This window comes from Heptranchias perlo, unplaced genomic scaffold (assembly GCF_035084215.1).
Source record: "Heptranchias perlo isolate sHepPer1 unplaced genomic scaffold, sHepPer1.hap1 HAP1_SCAFFOLD_44, whole genome shotgun sequence".
Lineage (NCBI taxonomy): Eukaryota > Metazoa > Chordata > Chondrichthyes > Hexanchiformes > Hexanchidae > Heptranchias > Heptranchias perlo.
The window spans coordinates 11,390,368-11,409,206 of NW_027139453.1; the positions used below are offsets into that span (position 1 = coordinate 11,390,368).

At 46.3% G+C, this 18,839-nt stretch overlaps 1 long non-coding RNA gene across 13 annotated transcripts in view; it reads left to right on the forward strand.

Moving 5' to 3' along the window:
- The window catches only part of LOC137312936 (uncharacterized), a 142,194-nt gene that overhangs the window by 74,246 nt on the left and 49,109 nt on the right, over nucleotides 1–18,839 (forward strand). For 12 of the 13 annotated variants that reach the window (XR_010960928.1, XR_010960926.1, XR_010960931.1 and 9 more), the window contains one exon: nucleotides 4,876–5,041. This is a non-coding gene — a long non-coding RNA (uncharacterized lncRNA). Of the gene's footprint in view, nucleotides 1–4,875; nucleotides 5,042–16,618; nucleotides 16,792–18,839 lie in introns of all 13 variants that reach the window. The other variant, XR_010960938.1, reaches the window with a different exon arrangement.

Below are 18,839 nucleotides of genomic sequence, written 5' to 3' on the forward strand. Positions count from 1 at the left end.
CGACCGTGCGGCGCTTCCTCAGTATTGCTCCTCTGACAGTGCAGCATTCCCTCAGTACTGACCCTCTGAGCGTGCGGCGCTCCCACAGTACTGGCATAGGAAATTGTCGACCTGGATTAAGATGCTTAAGTCTCTGGTGTGTGTGGGACCCGAGCGCAGGGCCTTCTTACTATGAGGCCAGATGCTGCCTACTGAGCCTCGGCTCATAAAGACGATGTCAGGTTATTGCTTGACGAGTCTGTTGGACAGATCTCCCAACTTTGGCACCAGTTCCCAGTCGTGAGTGAGAAGGACTTTGCAGGCCCGTCTGGGCTCGGTGCACCTGTCTGATACCGAGGCCATATTTCAGAGGGCAGTTACGTCAACCAGGTTAGCGTGGGAGCTGATTCAGAGTTTGAGGGAAAGTTTGAGTATCAGGAACAAAATAGCTCTTTTTACCCATTCAGAAACTGGAATACTCCTGGGAGTGATTCTGAGTCTCCAAACACACCTTAATTAGGGGAGTACGTTCTGAACTCTTGAGAAGGTGGGTCGGTGGGACTGAGGGATAAGGGGATAAGGTTGGTACGTGAGAGGGAGGAATATGGGCAGACGATGGATCGGTGAGATTAAGGAAAATGGGTAGAAAGTGGGTAGGTTGGAATTAGTGATATGGGGATAAGGTTGCTAGTTGGGGATTGAGGGATATGGTTGGATGGTGGGATTGAGGGTTATTTTGAGACGGTGGGTAGGTCGTGTTTAGCGATTGGGAGAGAAGGTTTGCAGTTGGCGATTAAGGGATATGAGGAGAAAGGAGGTAGGTGGTGTTTAGTGAAATGAGGAGAAGGTGGGCAGTTGTGGATTGAGGGATATCGTGAGAAGGTGAATTTTAAGTAGCGTCATAAAGGAGGAGAGTGAATCAGAGGAAGGAAATTCCAGAGCTAAGGGACCAGGCAGCTGAAGACACGGCTGCCAATGGTGCAGTGCAGGAAATCGGGGATGCGCGGTGGACCAGAATGGGAGGAGCGCCGAGACCTCAGTGGGGGACGATGGGGTTGTAGTCTTGTTGGAGGTCACAGAGATAGGGGGAGCGATGGCCGTGGAAGGTTTTGAACACAACGATGAGAATTTTCAAATCGAGGCGTTGCCGGACCGTGAGCCAATGCGAACACAGGGGGTGATGATTGAACCAAACTTTGTGCGAATTAGGATACGGGCAGCTGAGTTTTGGATGAGCTGAAGTTAATGAAGGGTGGATGATGGAGGTTGGCAGAAGAGCATTGGAATAGTCCAGTCTCGAAGTAACGAAGGCACGGATAAGGGTTTCAGCAATAGATGAGAAGAGGCAGGAGCGGAGACGGGCGAATTACAGAGATGGAAGTCAGCTGACTTGGTGATGGAGAGAATATGTGGTCGGAATCTCAGCTCAGGGTCAAATCGGACGTCAAGGATTGTGAATGGTCTGTTTCAGCATCAGGGAGAGGGATGGAGTCGGTGGGTTCGGCCTGTTTCGGGAGGACAGGACGTGGACTGGCAGTGATAAACCCCATGGTACAATAACCAGACACAGCACTGACCTGTGGGGCATCTGCCGGTGGAACACGGATCCATGCGGGAGGCAGAACATTCTGAGGTGATCAGAGAGAGTTTTACAATAACAGGGCGGAGCAAAATAAAACACTGTCACGGTGTTTAATGCTTAGGAATGTGAGGCATGAGGAATATCAACCACCTCAGTCTAAACTGTTCAAACGTTGGAAACAGCACGGCTTAGATACAGAGTAAAGCTCCCTCTACACTGTCCCATCAAACACTCTTCTGGCAGGTACAGCATAGGTTAGATACAGAGTAAAACCCCCACTACAATGTCCCATCAAACACTCCCAGGGCAGGTCCAGCACGAGTTAGATACAGAGTAAAACTCCCTCTACACTGTCCCATCAAACACTCCCAGGGCATGTACAGCACGGGTTAGATACAGAGTGAAAACCCCTCCAGAGTGTCCCGTCAACTACTTCCAGGATAGGTGCAGCACCGGTTCGATACAGATTAACTCCCCCTCGAAACTGTCCCATCAAAAACTCACAAGACAGGTACAGAACGGATTAGATAAGGAGTGAAAACCCCTCCAGAGTGTCCCGTCAAATACTCCCAGGGCAGGTAGAGCACAAGTTAGACAGAGAGTTACGCTCCATCTACACTATCCCTTCAAACACTCTCAGGGCATGAATAACAGAGTTTGGATACAGAGTAAAGCTCCCTCTACACTCTCCCATTCTCTGTGTGTGGGTGTGAGCCGCACACTGGGTGAGATCTACCAACAGAGACTGGGATGAAGCCTGGGCCTTCCACACAGATCATTGTCTTCCCCCATTTTCGGTTATTCCAACGCCCTGTGATGCTGTGATCCTGATTGTTTCTCTCTCTCTCTCGATCTCTCTCTCTCTACTCTCTCTCTCCCCGACCAGTCTCTGTCACTCGCTCTGTCCTTGTCTCTCACACTCTCCGTCCGTCTCTCCCCTGTTTCACTCTGTCTGTTTCTCACCCTCTATCTGTCCCTCTGTCGGTCTCCCTCACTCTCCTTTGGTCGTTCTCTGCCTTCTCCATTGTCTCTTTTATCTTCTCGTGTTCTCCTGATCTTCCTCTTGTCTCTGTCTCATCCTCTCTTCCCCTCTATCCCTCTACCCTCTCTGTCTTCTTCTACTCTCTCTCTTTCTGTCTTTCTCACCCGACTCTCCTCTCTCTATCTCTGTCTCTCGTACACTCTCTGTCTGTACTCTCTCTGTCTCCTTCTGCTCTCTCTCTCTCTATCTCTCTTCCACACCTTACTCTCCTGCATCTCCCACTCTCTCTGTCTGTACTCTCTCTGTCTCCTTCTACTCTGTCTTTCTCACGCACTCTCCTCTCTCTCTCTCTCTCTCCCGCGCCTCTGTGAGATAAAATTAATTGGCAATATATCTCGATGGGAAAAGAAGAAACATTTTTTTCAGCGTGATTTGATATGATATGGAATGCAATACCTAAAAGAGCGGTGGAACCACATTCCATAGGCACTTTCAAAAGGCAATTGAACATGTCATTGAAGAGGAATAATTTGCAGGGTGATGGAGAAATCGCTGGGGTGTCGGACTAAATTGGGCAGTTCTTTCAAAAAGCTAGCACAGGCATGACGGGCCGAATGTAGGCTAAGATTCCAGAATTACGTGGACTGCACAGCTCAGAAACAGGCCATACAGCCCAATAGGTCCATGCCGGTGCTGAAGCTCTCAACGACCCCAGGCCTATCCTTCTCCATCTAACCCCATCAACATGTCCATCTGTTCCTCTGCCATCACATTGAAACATATAAAATAGAACATAAGATTCTGTGGGGGCTTGACAGGATAGATCCGGAGAGATTGTTTCCCTTGGCTGTCGAGTCTAGGACAAGGGGAAATTGTCTTCAAATAAGGGGTCGGCCATGTTAGACTGAGATGAGGAGGAATTTATTCACTTAGAGGGATGTGAATCATTGGAATTCTCTACCCAGAGGACTGTGGATGCTGAGTCGTTGAGTATATTCAAGGCTGGAATTGATAGAATCTTGGGCTCGAGGGGATTCAAGGGATTTGGGGACCGGGCGGGAAAGTGGAGTTGAGGTAGAAGATCAAGCATGATCTGATTGAATGGTGGAGCAGGATCGAGGGGCTGGATGGCGTACTCCTGCTCCCACTTTTTATGTTCTTATGTTCTTTCTCTCTCATCTGTTTATCCAGATTCCCCTTAAATGCATCTTTGCGATCCTTCTCAACTGCACTTCGTGGGAGCGAGTTTTACATTCTCACCAGTCACTGGGTTAAGAAGTTTTTACTGAATTCATTATTCGATTCAATTCGATTTATTGGTGACTATCTTATAATAATGACCCTTGGTTCTGGTCTCCCCTTCAAGTGGAAACATCTTCTCCAGGTCTAAACTATCAAACAGATCATTAATCTTAAAAAACTCTATCACGTAACTCCTCAGTCTTCTCTTTTCCAGAGAAAAGAGCCCCAGGTTTTCTCTCTTTCCTGACATGTGTAACCTCTCAGTTCTATGATATTGTTTCAGAAAACTGTCCTGGATGCATTCTAGAAATGTATTGCCTTTGTGTCTCAGTCTATGTGAAAATTAAAATCTCCCATCATAACTGCTTTGCTCCTATGATCTCCGTATTTCTGTGCAGGGTCAATACTTCCTGTTTGAAGAATTTTTCATTAAGTGAAAGCTTTTCATGCCCCAGTTCGTTTCAGTTGGTTGTGATCTCCAGTGTGATCGAGCCGTCTCTGGGTCTGAACAGCAACTTGATTCTCTGATCCGGGACTGACAGCACACCCATTTCAAACCGGCACAGAATGATCCGGGACTGATAGCACAACCCTTTAAAAACGACACAGAATGATCCGGGACTGACAGTACACGCCTTTCAAACAGACACAGAATGATCCGGGACTGACAGTGCACCCCTTTTAAACAGACAATTAATGATCTGGGACTGATAGCACAACCCTTTAAAAACGAAACAGAATGATCCGGGACTGACAGTACACGCCTTTCAAACAGACACAGAATGATCAGGGACTGACATTACACCCTTTTTTGAACAGACACGTAATTAGTAAGCATTTCAGATTCGGGGAAGTTTAGAACGGATTAACTGTGGACATTTGACATTGTATTTGACAAATTTGACACAGCTTTTGTTGGGACGTGATTATATCGGTCAATGGATTTTAACACATGCGGCATATATGGGTTTTCAGAAGTTATTTGATAACGTGGCTCACAGGAGGCTTCAGCCGTTTGGTGTCAGAGGAATTGTAGCCGCCTGGATGGAAGGTCGATAACGTGTTTAGTTTTCTCCATTGTTGTTCACAGACCGAACACCGCGATCACTGAGTTCTTGATCAAGTCTGACGGTTACCAACTGGTCCAGTTCACGAAATTCTACCGGGACAGACTGGAACAGGAAGTTGAAGAAGTGGTGGACGGAGTCAGCTTGTTGTCAACATACGAGAGGCATTTCAGTGGACAAGAACATCGGGTAAGTGGGAGGGGAACAGGATGAGTTTGGATTATTTAAACATCACAAAACTAACAGGATATCAGATCTTAGGATCATAGAAGGTAACAGAAGAGAAGCAGACCAAACTGGAAAGAAATGGTTCAAACTGCAATTATTGTGAATCTGAAACAATGAAAGGAAGGGGTGAAAATACCCAGCGGATCGGTCAGTATCTGGACAAAGGACAGGGTAACTGTTCAGGTCTAACTCTGGTGTGGACTGAAAAAAAGTGAAACAGTTTTAGTGGAACTGGGAAAAGGACAGAACGGAGGCGACAAACAGGAGTTAGTGGGAATTTCATGAGTTGACTGACCTGGAATTTACTTCAGGATATTAAGAAATTGAGAGATGACAAAAATATCTGCGGAGTAAATGAGAGACATTTCAAGAACAAAAAATTTAAAATGGTCAAAATGTGTAAGACCCGAACAGGGAAACTAATCAAACAAACTGTGGAGAGCGCGAAACCGAGGCCGTGCAGGGTTTTGTTCTCCCCCATTAAACACCGGGGGTTAATTCGACCTTCAGCGGACTCACAATCCGGGCAGTGGAACTTGCGGTGGAGCGTCACTCCCCGGGAGAGCACTTTAGGAAATTGCAGGCAATCAGCCCATAATATTCTGTCAATTACTTTCAATGGAATCGAAGTGAAAATGTGGCAGGGTGTGGAATGGACGGTCGATCTGACACCACCTGCTGAAGGTGGAAATCTTGGCAACCGAGTCATCGAATCATAGATAATAGGAGCAGAAGTCGGCCATTCGGCCCTCCGAGCCTGCTCCACCATTCAATATGATCATGGCTGATCCTCAATCTCAATATCATATTCCCTCTTGTGAAGTTCTTACAACCCGCTTTTATGTTCCTTGCAAGTTCACACTCATACTCTATTTTTCCCTCTTAATCAATCTCTTGGCTCGTTTTTGCTCAATTCTGAACAGATCCCAATCCTCAGGCTTGCTACATTTTCTGGCAAATTTATATGACTCCTGTTTTGGTCTGATCCTATCCATAATTTCTTTTGTTTGCCGTGTTTGGACCTCGTTTCCTTTTGTCTTTTTGTGCCAGATTGGAATGTATAACTGTTGCAATTCATGCATTCGTTCATTAAATGTCAGTCATTGCCTATCCACCATCGTACCTTTTAATGAAGGTTCCCAATCTATCATAGCCAACTCACTCCTCATAACTTCCTCGTTTCCTTTGTTTCGATTTAGTACCCTAGTTTCGGATTGCACGACTTCACTTTTTATCTGAATGAATAATTTTATCATGTTACGGTCACTCTTCCCGAAAGCACCCCGCACAACAAGGTTATTAATTAACCGCTTCTCAATGCACAACACCCAATCTTGGATAGACTGTTCCCACATGAGCTCCTCAACAGACTGGTCTAAAATATCATCTCGTACACACTACATAATTTAATGCTCCAAAGTAATGTTGCTGATTTGGTTTGGCCAGTATATATGGAAATTAAAGTCACCCATGATTAAGTGGGAATTGAAGGATATGGCGAAAAGACGTCAATCGGGGGTTCAGGGATAAGAAAGGTAGTTGTGGATTGAGGGATTTTTGTGAATGCGGGTCGGTAGGATTCAGTGATATGGGGAGAAGGTGTGTAGGTGGGGATTGAGGGATATGGGTAGAATGTTTGTAGGTGCGGTTGACGGATATGGTGAGAGGGTGGTTAAGTGGTAATTAATGGTTATAGTGAGAAGGTGGTTGGGTGTGTTTGAATGATCTGCTGAGATGGTGCTTTTGTGGGATACGGAAGGAAGGTATTTTGGTGGGGATTGAGGACTATGCTGAGAAGTTGGGTTGGTGGGATTGAGGTATATGGGGTTAAGGTGCATGGATGTTGATTGAGGGATCTGGGAATGTGGTTAGTTGGGATTGACTGACATGGTTAGAAGTTGGTAGATGGGATTGAGGGATATGTTGGGAAGGTGTGTTGGTGGGGATTGAGTGATGTTGTAAGAATGTGGGCAGGTGGGGTTGAGTGTTATGGGGAGAAGGTGTGTAGCTGTGATTTGAGTGTTATTGGGAGTTGGTTAGGTTGCACTGAGGGATATGGTGAGAATTTGGGTCTCTGGGGTTTGAGTGATAGGTTGAGAAGTTGTGTCGGTGGATTTGAGGAATAAGGAGAGAATGTGGGTCGGTTGGGATCGAGGGATATGAGGGGATGATTTGTATTTGGGAATTGAGGGATTTTGTGTGAAGGTGGGATGGTGTGGTTGAGTGACATGGGGAGAAGGTGTGTCGGTTGGGATTGAGGAATATGTGGAGAAGGTGGTAGGTGGGGTGGATGGATATGGTGAGGAGTTGGTTAGGTGTGATTGTGGGAAATATTAATAAAGGTGGTTGGTTATGATTGAGAGATATTGTGAGAAGGTGGTTCGGTGGGTTAGAGTGATCTTGGGAGAAGGATGGTAAGAGGGATTGCGAGAAATGGGGAGAAGTTGGGTCGCCGTGTGTCAGTTATATGTGGAGAAGGTGATTAGGTGCAGTTTGAGTGAAATGTGGAGAATGTGTGCAGGTGGGTATTGATGGATATTGTGTAAATGTGTGTAGGTGGGTTTGAGTGATGTTGGGAGAAATTCGGTCGGTGGGGTTGATGGATATGGTGAGAAGGTGGTAAGTTTTGTTGAGGGATATTGTGAGAAGGTTGGGTGATTGTGTTGAGTGAAAATGGGAGAAGATCGGTCGGTGGGAATCTCTCTCTCTTTCCCTGTCCCCCTCCCTATACCCCTCACTCTCTCTCTGTGTCTCACCCTCATCGCTCCCTGCTCGTGCTCTCCCTCTGCTCGCTATCTCACCCCTTCCTCTCTCCCTCTCTCTCTCACGGCCTCTATCTCTATTTCTGTCGCACTCTCCTCGCTCTTTACTAGCTATCACCCTCTACTCCATGTCTCTCCCCCTTTCTCTCTCTCTCTCTCTCTGTCTCTGACTCATCCCCATCTCTCATTATTTCTCTTCCGTTTCTCTGTCTCCAATGTTTCTTTCTCTTTCTGTCTGTTTCTCCATCTGTCTGTCTCTTTCTTTCTCCCTCAACCCCACTATCTCTCTGTCCGTATTTTTCAGATTCTCACAGTCTGTCTGCCTGTCTCTCTGTCACTCCCCCGCCTCGTCATTGCCACTCTTGGTGTCTCTCTGCCTCTGCACTGTGTCATCCTCTTTCGTTCTTCACTCTCTCCCCTCACTCTCTGCCTCTACTCTGCATCTCTCTCCCTCTCCACCTCTGGTCTCCACCTCTCTCAGTCACTAACTCTCTCCCTTTCTATATATCTCACCTTCAATTTCAAGCTTCCCTTTTACTCGTTCTCTTTCTCTCTGCCACGACACTCTGCCACTACAGTCTGTGCACTACAGTCTGTGCCACTACACTCTCTGTCCCATCCCCATCTCTCTGTCTCTCTCTCTGTCTCTCGCCCTGTACTGTGTAACTCTGTCCCTTTATCTCCCTCTCACTCTCTCCCTCTGAATATTTCCCTCTGATTCTCTGTTTTCCAGGCACTCACCCTCCATTTTCTTTCACCATCTCTTTCTTTCCCCGTCTCTCTATATCTACCCTCCTCTCTCTGTCTCTACTCGCACTCTCTCTCTCTGTCTCCCTCCATCTACACTCATTGATCCATCTCAGTCTCTCCCTCTATTTCTTCCTCCCTCCGCCCTCTCTGTCTGTTTCTCCCTCTGTTTGTGTCTTTCATTCTTTCTCCCCCACCATCTCTCTGTCTCTATAATTCTGTCTCTCTATGTCTCTCTCTCTCTGCTGATTCTCTGCCTTTCTATCACGATCTCTCTGTCTCCCTCTCCATCGTTATAACTCTCCCCCCGCCACCTCCATTCGTCTCGTCTCTCTCTCTCTTTCTCCGTCTCCTTCTGCGTCTCTCTCTCTTTCCCTCAGCTATCTCTCCCCCTATCCTCGTCTCTCCCTCTATCCTCTTCTCTCACTCTCTGTCTGTCTCTCTTTCGGCCTCTCCGACTTCTCTCTATTTCTTGCTCTCTCCTCTCTTTTTCAATCTCTCTTTGTCACCTCTCTGTCTCTCTCGTTCGCTCTCCCGAACTATATGTCGATGTCTTCATTTTTCGCTCTCACTCCCTCTCCCAATTTCTCAACCTTTTTGCTTATGTCTCTGTTCCTCTTGCCGCTTTCTCTGTCTCTCTTTGATCTGTCACTGCTGGTCACCAGCGCCGCCTGCTGAAGATTGGATTGGGTGATGACATTGACCAGGAACGTCGGAACAGGGGTAAGCCATTTGATCCCTCGAGCCTGTTACGCCATTCACTGGGATCATGGCGGATCTCTGACTGAACTTCATTCACCCGCCTTAAACCCAATATTAACAGAGTTAACAAAAATCTAACAACCTCAGATTTAAAATTATCAATTGAGCTAACATCAACTTCCGTTTGCAGAAGAGAGTTCCAAACATCTCCCACCCTTTGCGTGTAGAAGTGTTTCATAACTTCACTCCTGAAAGTTCTGCCTCCAATTTTTGTTCTCAGACCCCGAGTGCTGGACTCCCCAACCAGCGGATCTAATTTCTCTCTATCCACCCTATCATTTCACCTAAATATCTTGAAAACTTCGAACAAATTACCCCTTAATCTTCTAAATTCCAGAGAATGCAACCCTAGTTTGTGAAATCTCACTTCATTATTTAACCCTTGAAGTCCACGTCTCATTCTAGTTAATACAAAGTCCAAAATGAATTTTAACAGCTCGGTAAGTTTTAATGACTGCCAAACAAGTAAAGATTAACTTTTATAAACGAGGACTCTCATGTTCCTCTTTATTTTATTAGTTTTTCGTCATTGAAGAACAATTAAAATTACAACATTATTTTTCAAACATTTCCCTTCTGTCTCTTTAATTTAATTCAATTATTTCTTTGGTTTTTGATTTTTTTAAAATTTAGAATGCCATACAGAATGCTACCTTTAAAGGAATTAAGTCTGCTTGATTGTTTGAGCAATGCAGCCTGATTCTGTGGGCAGTTATTCTCGTCCTTACCGATTTTTGTGGTCGTGTCTTCTCCTCACACACCTATCCAGCTGCGCAGCAAATCACGCTGCTCAGAGGCTGGGTTGATAGAGCACAATTTTTGTAAAGTTCAAATTCAAGCAATTGATCGCCACAGAGCCTACAGTCAGTATTTTTGTTAATTTAATTCGCAGTAGCTGCAGTGAGCGTTGCCTCGCCGCTCGTAGCGATTTCTGGCCCAATGTCTCCTGCCGCTCTGCCAATTTCCTATCCAGGTCAATCATTTCCCCTAAATTCCATCAGCTTCAACTTTAGCGAACAGTCTCTTCTGAGGGACTTTATCGAATGCCTTTTGGAAGTCCATTTAAACAAACTCCATTGACAATCCCCTGTCCACTACTTTAGTCACCTCTTCAAAACAAAATCCATAAAGGTTCTTACTGATCAGCTGAAAATGTTCAAGGTGTTCAGTCACTATCCTTCATTAGAGACTCGAGTGATTTCTCGAAAACAGGTGTTTGGCGAACTGGTCTATAATTCCCTGCTTTCCTTCTGTCACCTTTCTTAATTAGTGGAGTGACATGTGCAGTTTTCAAATTTAATAAATGTTCAGGCACCGTTAGGCTATTAACTAATCTGCCCCATCACTCATTATTAATTCTAGTATGGCCCACCCCCTTGTTGGTCCTCGGATATATTGTTGCAGAAATCTTTCCTGAACTTACTCAAGAAATTCGTTACCTTTCTGACATGAGCTCGTCTGTTTATCGCAATCTATAAGAAAGTTAAAATCTATACCTTTTACAAACACACTGCTTGTCTAATCTCCGCATTTATACATTCTGCCGCTTCACAGCTGCTACAAGAGGGTCTATACACAACTCCCACTTTGTTCTTAATTCCTTTTCTATTTCCTAATTCTTCCAATAAAGTTTCCACTGCCTGCTTACCTATCGTTGTATCCTCTCTTATCAATGAAGAATTTTCATCCTTAATCACTCAGGATACTCCTCCCCCTCCACCAGTTCTCCTATCCTTCCAAAAGACATTATAACCTGGTATATTCAGTTCCCATTGCTGACTGTTGTGCAGCCATGCCTCAGTCATGGCTACCATTTCGTACCCTGCAGGTTGAATTTGTGCCCGCGTTTCATTCAATTCGTTGCTTATACTCCATGCGTTTGTATAAAGAACTCTTATTTGGGCCACACACCCTACCCATATTGTAATATTGTATTTCTCACACTTTCCTTGTTTCTCCCTCCCGATTTAATTACTTTACATCTTTCAATTTTTCCTTTACCTTCAGTGCTCAAAGCAAAATTTCTGACGATAGTCTCTTCCCTTTTGTTCTACAATTGTTATTTATATTACTTTCCAACTGAGCCCCACACCCCATTTACTCGTTTAAAGCCCGATTTATCCTTCGCGCTGGGATCCTGGCCCCCGCCCGGGTCAGGTGGAGCCGCTCCCAACGGTACAGTTCCATCCTGTCTTATTATAGGTGCCAGTGTACCACGAAATGGAACCACTCTTTCATCCATGTGTTCTCCTCCCAAATCTGCTTATCCCTCCGACTATTTGCACCTGGCTCAGGTAATAATCCAGAGATTATAACCCTTGAGTGCATTTTTTTAAAATTTTGCTCCTGATATTCTCAGTGTCTGTACTGTGAACTCCTCTCTCATGGCTGGACTGTGATCCACTCTCTCAGTGTCGGGACTCTGATCTCCTCTCTCAGTGTCTGGACTGTGATCGCCTCTCTCACTGTCTGGACTGTGATCGCCTCTCTCACTGTCTGGACTGTGATCTCCTCTCTCAATGTCTGGTCAGTGATCGCCTCTCTCAGTGTCTGGACTGTGATCTCCTCTCTGAATGTCTGGTTGATCTCAATTCTCAGTGTCTGGACTACGATCTACTTTCTCTGTGTCTGCACGATGGTGGGCCTGGGAATGATGCACCCCCACCATGATACAATTGCCACACTCAGCACTGACCTGTGATAGAACTGCTCGAGTAACAGAACACAAGTGAGAGACAGAACCTTCCGGTGTGAACAGAAAGATGCTTGTAATAACAGGGCTCACCAACAGAGACACTGTCAATGAATTAATGCTTTGGAATATGAGGCATGGGAAATACCAACCACCTTAGTTTAAACTGTGCCCAGGACAGGTATAAAATGGGTCAGATATAGAGTAAAGCACCCTCTAGAATGTCACATCAAGCACTCCTAGGGCAGGTGAAGTTGGGGTTCGTAACAGATGACTGCAGTCTTCCATCAAACCGTCCCAGGGCAGGTCCAACAACGGATAGATACAGAGTAAAGCTCCTTTAACACTGTCCCATCAAACACTCCCGGGGGAGTTACAACACAGGTTAGATACAGAGTAAAAGTCCCTCTGCACTCTCCCATGCTCTGTGTGTGGGTCTCAATCCCACACCAGGCGATATCTACGAACGGAGACCGGGATGGAGCCTGGGCCTTTCCCAGAGATCAATGCCTTCCCCCATTCTCGGTCATTCTCCCTTCATTCTATGTCTGCTCCACTCTCTCAGTCCGATTGATGTTAAGATACAAATTGCTGTTTTTGTCGAAATTCTTCCTGGAACAAATCCATTGAAGCAGCAACAAGTGGCTTTCGTTTAGCTGCCAATAGCCCACAGGCATTTCCAAAACATTTCCTTCTGTATCAATTTACTTATCCCTCCTATCTTTCTCGATATTCTGTTCCTCAAACTCCATCTCTTTCTCTCTCTGTCTCTGTCTGTCTCTCTCGTGTTCTCTCTCTCTCTCCCTCTACTCTCTCTTTCTCCCTTTACTCTCCCTCTTTCTCTTACCCCCTACATACACTGTACGGCACAGAAACAAGCCATTCGTCCCAAAGAGTCCATGCCGTTGCTCATGCTGCAGATGATCCTCCTTTCACCCTTCTTCATCGAACCCAATCAACATATCCTTCTATTCCCTTTTTCCCTCGTGTGTTTATCTCGCTTAATCTTAGCAGCATCTTTGCTCGTCGCCTCAACTCACTTGTAGTCGCGAGTTGCTCACTCTCACCACTCCTTGGGTAAAGGAGTGTCTCCTGAATTAATGTTGGATTTATCAGTGACCAGCTTCGATTTGTAACCCCTTGTCTGCTCTCACTCGCGGATGAAATAATTTTCTCTCCGTCCACCCTGTCGAACCTGTCATTAAACTTAAAGATTTCTATCAGGTCACTCCTCAGTCTTTTCTTTTCAAGCTTGTTCTCCGTTTCGTGATAGTTATATCATCCCCGTTCTATGATATTGTTTCGGTAAACTGTCCGAAATGCACGATAACGCAGACAATGGGAAAATTGAAATCTCCATTCATAACTGCTTTGCCTTAGCGACAGGCTCCTCTGATCTCCGTATTTCTGTGGGGGCTCAATTCTTCCTGTTTGAAGTATTTGTTTCATTCATTAAACCTTTTCATGCCCCAGTTCCGCACAGTGGGTTGTGATCTCCAGTGTGATCGAGCCGTCGACGGTTTCAGGCTCTCAACAGTAACTTGAGTCTGTGATCCAGGACTGACAGCACACCCCTTTAAAACAGATACAGTATGATCCTGGACTGACAGCACACCCCTCATAAACAGTCACATAATGATGCGGGACTGACAGCGCACCACTTTAAAACAGACACAGGATGATCCTGGACTGACAGCTCACCCCTTTAAAACAGACGCAGAATGATCCGGGACTGACAGCACATCCCAGTAAAACAGACACAGAATGATCCTGGACTGACAGCTCACCCCTTTTAAACAGACACAGAATGATCCGGGACTGACAGCACCAACATGAAAATGCTTCTCCGATGCTCTGTTCTGAGTGAATTTACTTCCAAACTTTGCATTTATAATTCGCTCGCAGTCTAAAATTAAGAGTGGAAACTGCGCTCTTCATAAAAAGAACGTTCATGGTCCTTACAGGGATCAAACCTGCGCCCTTTGTGGCATTAATATCACGCTCTCACCACCTGAGCTAATCGTCACTCTCTCTGTTTGTCTTCCCTGTTTTTATTTCTCTCTCTGATTTATTTTTTCTCTCTCTGGCCCTGTGTCGGTCTCTCTCCTTAACCCACTTATCTTTCTCTGTCTTCCCCTCTGTCTCTGTTTCTCTTCTTGTGCTCACCTTCTCTCTCTCTTACCCCATCTCATCCCCTCTCACTCTCTCTCTCTTTCTCACCTGATTCTCCCGATGTTTCTTTCTCTCTCCTGCTCTCTCTCTCACTATACTAGTTCTGTCTCTCGATAAACTCTCCCTCTTTCTTCAGCTCTATATTCTTTCTTCAGCTCTCCTCTCTGTGATAACAAAATAATTAGCCAAAGATCTCGGGTAAATTTGAAAACATTTTTTCACTGAGGTTTATTATGATTTAGAATGCATTTCCTGAAAGAGCGGTCGAATCACATTCCACAGGCTCTTTTTAAAGGCAAGTGGGCATATCATTGAAGAGGACTAGTTTGCAGGGTTATGGGGCAAAATCTGGTGTGTTGGACTAAATTGGGGAGTTCTTTCAAAGAACGAGCACAGGCATGATGGGCCCAATATATGCTAAGTTTCCAGAAAAAACTTAGACTGTACAGCTGAGAAACAGGCCATTCGGCACAATAGATACATGCCGGGGTTTATGTTCCACACGAGCCTCCCACCACCCTTCTTCATCTAACCCCATCAATATTTCATATTCCTTTCTCATCTCATAGAAACATATAGTATTCTGAGGGGACTTGACAGGATAGATGGTGACACCACTGACTGGCGAATCTAGAACATTGGGGAATATTCATTCCCCATTCCCCAGATAAGGGGTCGGCCATTGAAGACTGAGATGAGCGCACTCGGTTTAACATCTCATCCAAATGACGACACTTCAAAGAGTACAGCCCTCCCTCAGTACTGACCTTCCAACACTGCAGCGCTCTCTCAGTACTGACCTTCCGACAGTGCAACACTCCCTCAGTACTGACCTTCCGACAGTGCAGCACTCCCTCAGTCCTGACCATCCGACAGTGCAGCACTCCCACTTTACTGTCCCTCCGAAAGTGCAACACTCCCTCATTACTGATTCTCCGACCGTGCGGCGCTTCCTCAGTATTGCTCCTCTGACAGTGCAGCATTCCCTCAGTACTGACCCTCTGAGCATGCGGCGCTCCCACAGTACTGGCATAGGAAATTGTCGACCTGGATTAAGATGCTCAAGTCTCTGGTGTATGTGGGGTCCGAGCCCAGGGCCTTCTTACTATGAGGCCAAATGCTGACTACTGAGCCTCGGCTCATAATGACGATGTCAGCTTATTGCTTGACGAGTCTGTTGGACAGATCTCCCAACTTTGGCACCAGTTCCCAGTCGTTAGTGAGAAGGACTTTGCAGGCCCGTCTGGGCTCGGTGCGCCTGTCTGATACCGAGGCCATAGTTCAGAGGGCAGTTACGGAAACCAGGTTCGTGTGGGAGCTGATTCAGAGTTGGAGGGAAAGTTTGAGTATCAGGAACAAAATAGCTCTTTTTACCCATTCAGAAACTGGAATACTCCTGGGAGTGATTCTGAGTCTCCAAACTCACCTTTATCAGGGGAGAACGTTCTGAACTCTTGAGAAGGTGGGTCGGTGGGACTGAGGGATAAGGGGAGAAGGTTGGTAGGTGAGAGGGAGGAATATGGTCAGACGATGGATCGGTGAGATTAAGGAAAATGGGTAGAAATTGGGTAGGTTGGAATTAGTGATATGGGGATAAGGTTGCTCGTTGGGGATTGAAGGACATGGTTGGAAGGTAGGAAGGTGGGTAGGTAGGGATTGAGGGATATTTTGAGACGGTGGATAGGTCGGGTTTAGGGATTGGGAGAGAAGGTTTGCAATTAGCGATTAAGGGATATGAGGAGAAGGCATGTATGTGGTGTTTAGTGATATGAGGAGAAGGTGGGCAGTTGTGGATTGAGGGATATCGTGAGAAGGTGCATTTTAAGTAGCGTCATAAAGGAGGAGAGTGAATCAGAGGCAGGAAATAGCAGAGCTTATGGACCAGGCAACTGAAGACACGGCCGCCAATGGTGCAGTGCAGGAAATCGGGGATGCGCGATGGACCTGAATGGGAGGAGCGCCGAGACCTCAGTGGGGGACGATGGGGTTGTAGTCTTGTTGGAGGTTACAGAAATAGGGGGAGCGATGGCCGTGGAAGGTTTTGAACACAACGATGAGAATTTTCAAATCGAGGCGTTGCCGGACCGTGAGCCAATGCGAACACAGGGGGTGATGATTGAACCAAACTTTGTGCGAATTAGGATACGGGCAGCTGAGTTTTGGATGAGCTGAAGTTAATGAAGGGTGTATGATGGAGGTTGGCATAAGAGCATTGGTATAGTCCAGTCTCGAGGTAACTGAGGCACGGATAAGGGTTTCAGCAATAGATGAGAAGAGGCAGGAGCGGAGAAGGGCGAATTACAGAGATGGAATTCAGCGGACTTGGTGATGGAGAGAATATGTGGTCGGAATCTCAGCTCAGGTTCAAATCGGACGTCAAAGATTGATAATGGTCTGTTTCAGCATCAGACGGTGTCCAGGGAGAGGGATGGAGTCGGTGGGTTCGGCCTGTGACGGGAGGACATGACGTGGACTGGCAGTGATAAACCCCACGGTACAATAACCAGACTCAGCACTGACCTGTGGAGCATCTGCCGGTGGAACACGGATCCATGCGAGAGGCAGAACATTCTGAGGTGATCAGAGAGAATTTTACAGTAACAGGGCGGAGCAAAGTAAAACACTGTCACAGTGTTTAATGCTTAGGAATGTGAGGCATGAGGAATATGAACCACCTCAGTCTAAACTGTTCAAACGTTGGAAACAGCACGGGTTAGATACAGAGTACAGCCCCTCTACACTGTCCCATCAAACACTCCCCTGGCAGGTACAGCACAGGTTAGATACAGAGTAAAGCCCCCACTACACTGTCCCATCAAACACTCCCAGGGCAGGTCCAGCACGAGTTACATACAGAGTAAAGCTCCCTCTACACTGTCCCATCAAACACTCCCAGGGCAGGTACAGCACGGGTTAGATACAGAGCGAAAACCCCCCCAGAGTGTCCCGTCAACTACTTCCAGGATAGGTGCAGCACCGGTTAGATACAGATTAAATCCCCCTAGACACTGTCCCATCAAAAACTCACAAGACATGTACAGCACGGATTAGATAAGGAGTGAAAACCCCTCCAGAGTGTCCCGTCAAATACTCCCAGGGCAGGTAGAGCACAAGTTAGATAGAGAGTTACGCTCCATCTGCACTATCCCTTCAAACACTCTCAGGACATGAATAACAGAGTTTGGATACAGAGTAAAGCTCCCTCTACACTCTCCCATTCTGTGTGTGTGTGTGTCAGTCACACACCGGGTGAGATCTACCAACAGAGACTGGGATGAAGCCTGGGCCTTCCCCACAAATCATTGTCTTCCCCCATTCTCGGTGATTCCAACGCCCTGTGATGCTGTGATCCTGATTGTTTCTCTCTCTCTCTCGATCTCTCTCTCTCTACTCTCTCTCTCCGTGACCAGTCTCTGTCACTCGCTCTGTCACTGTCTCTCACACTCTCCGTCCGTCTCTCCCCTGTTTCACTCTCTGTCTGTTTCTCTCCCTCTCTCTGTCCCTCTGTCGGTCTCTCTCACTCTCGTGTGATCGTTCTCTGCCTTCCCCATTGTCTCTTTTATCTTCTTGTGTTCTCCTGATCTTCCTCTTGTCTCTGTCTCATCCTCTCTTCCCCTTTATCCCTCTACCCTCTCCGTCTTCTTCTACTCTCTCTCTTTCTCACTTTCTCACCCCTCTCTCCTCTCACTATCTCTGTCTCTCGTACACTCTCTGTCTGTACTCTCTCTGTCTCCTTCTACTCTCTCTCTCTCTCTATCTCTCTTCCACACCTTACTCTCCTGCATCTCCCACTCTCTCTGTCTGTACCCTCTCTGTCTCCTTCTACTCTGTCTTTCTCACGCACTCTACTCTCTCTCTCTCTCCCGCGCCTCTGTGAGATAAAATTAATTGGCAATATATCTCGATGGGAAAAGAAGAAACATTTTTTTCAGCATGATTTGATGTGATATGGAATGCAATACCTAAAAGAGCGGTGGAACCACATTCCATTGGCACTTTCAAAAGGCAATTGAACATGTCATTGAAGAGGAATAATTTGCAGGTTGATGGGGGAATCGCTGGGTTGTAGGACGAAATTGGGCAGTTCTTTCAAGAAGCTAGCACAGGCATGACGGGCCGAATGTAGGCTAAGATTCCAGAATTACGTGGACTGCACAGCTCAGAAACAGGCCATACAGCCCAATAGGTCCATGCCGGTGCTGAAGCTCTCAACGACCCCAGGCCGATCCTTCTCCATCTAACCCCATCAACATGTCCATCTATTCCTCTGTCATCTCATTGAAACATAAAATAGAACATAAGATTCTGAGGGGGCTTGACAGGATAGATCCGGAGAGATTGTTTCCTTTGGCTGTCGAGTCTAGGACAAGGGGAAATTGTCTTCAAATAAGGGGTCGGCCATGTAAGACTGAGATGAGGAGGAATTTATTCACTCAGAGCGATGTGAATCATTGGAATACTCTCCCCAGAGGACTGTGGATACTGAGTCGTTGAGTATATTCAAGGCTGGAATTGATAGAATTTTGGGCTCGATGGGATTCAAGGGATTTGGGGATCGGGCGGGAAAGTGGAGTTGAGGTAGAAGATGAAGCATGATCTGATTGAATGGTGGAGCAGGATCGAG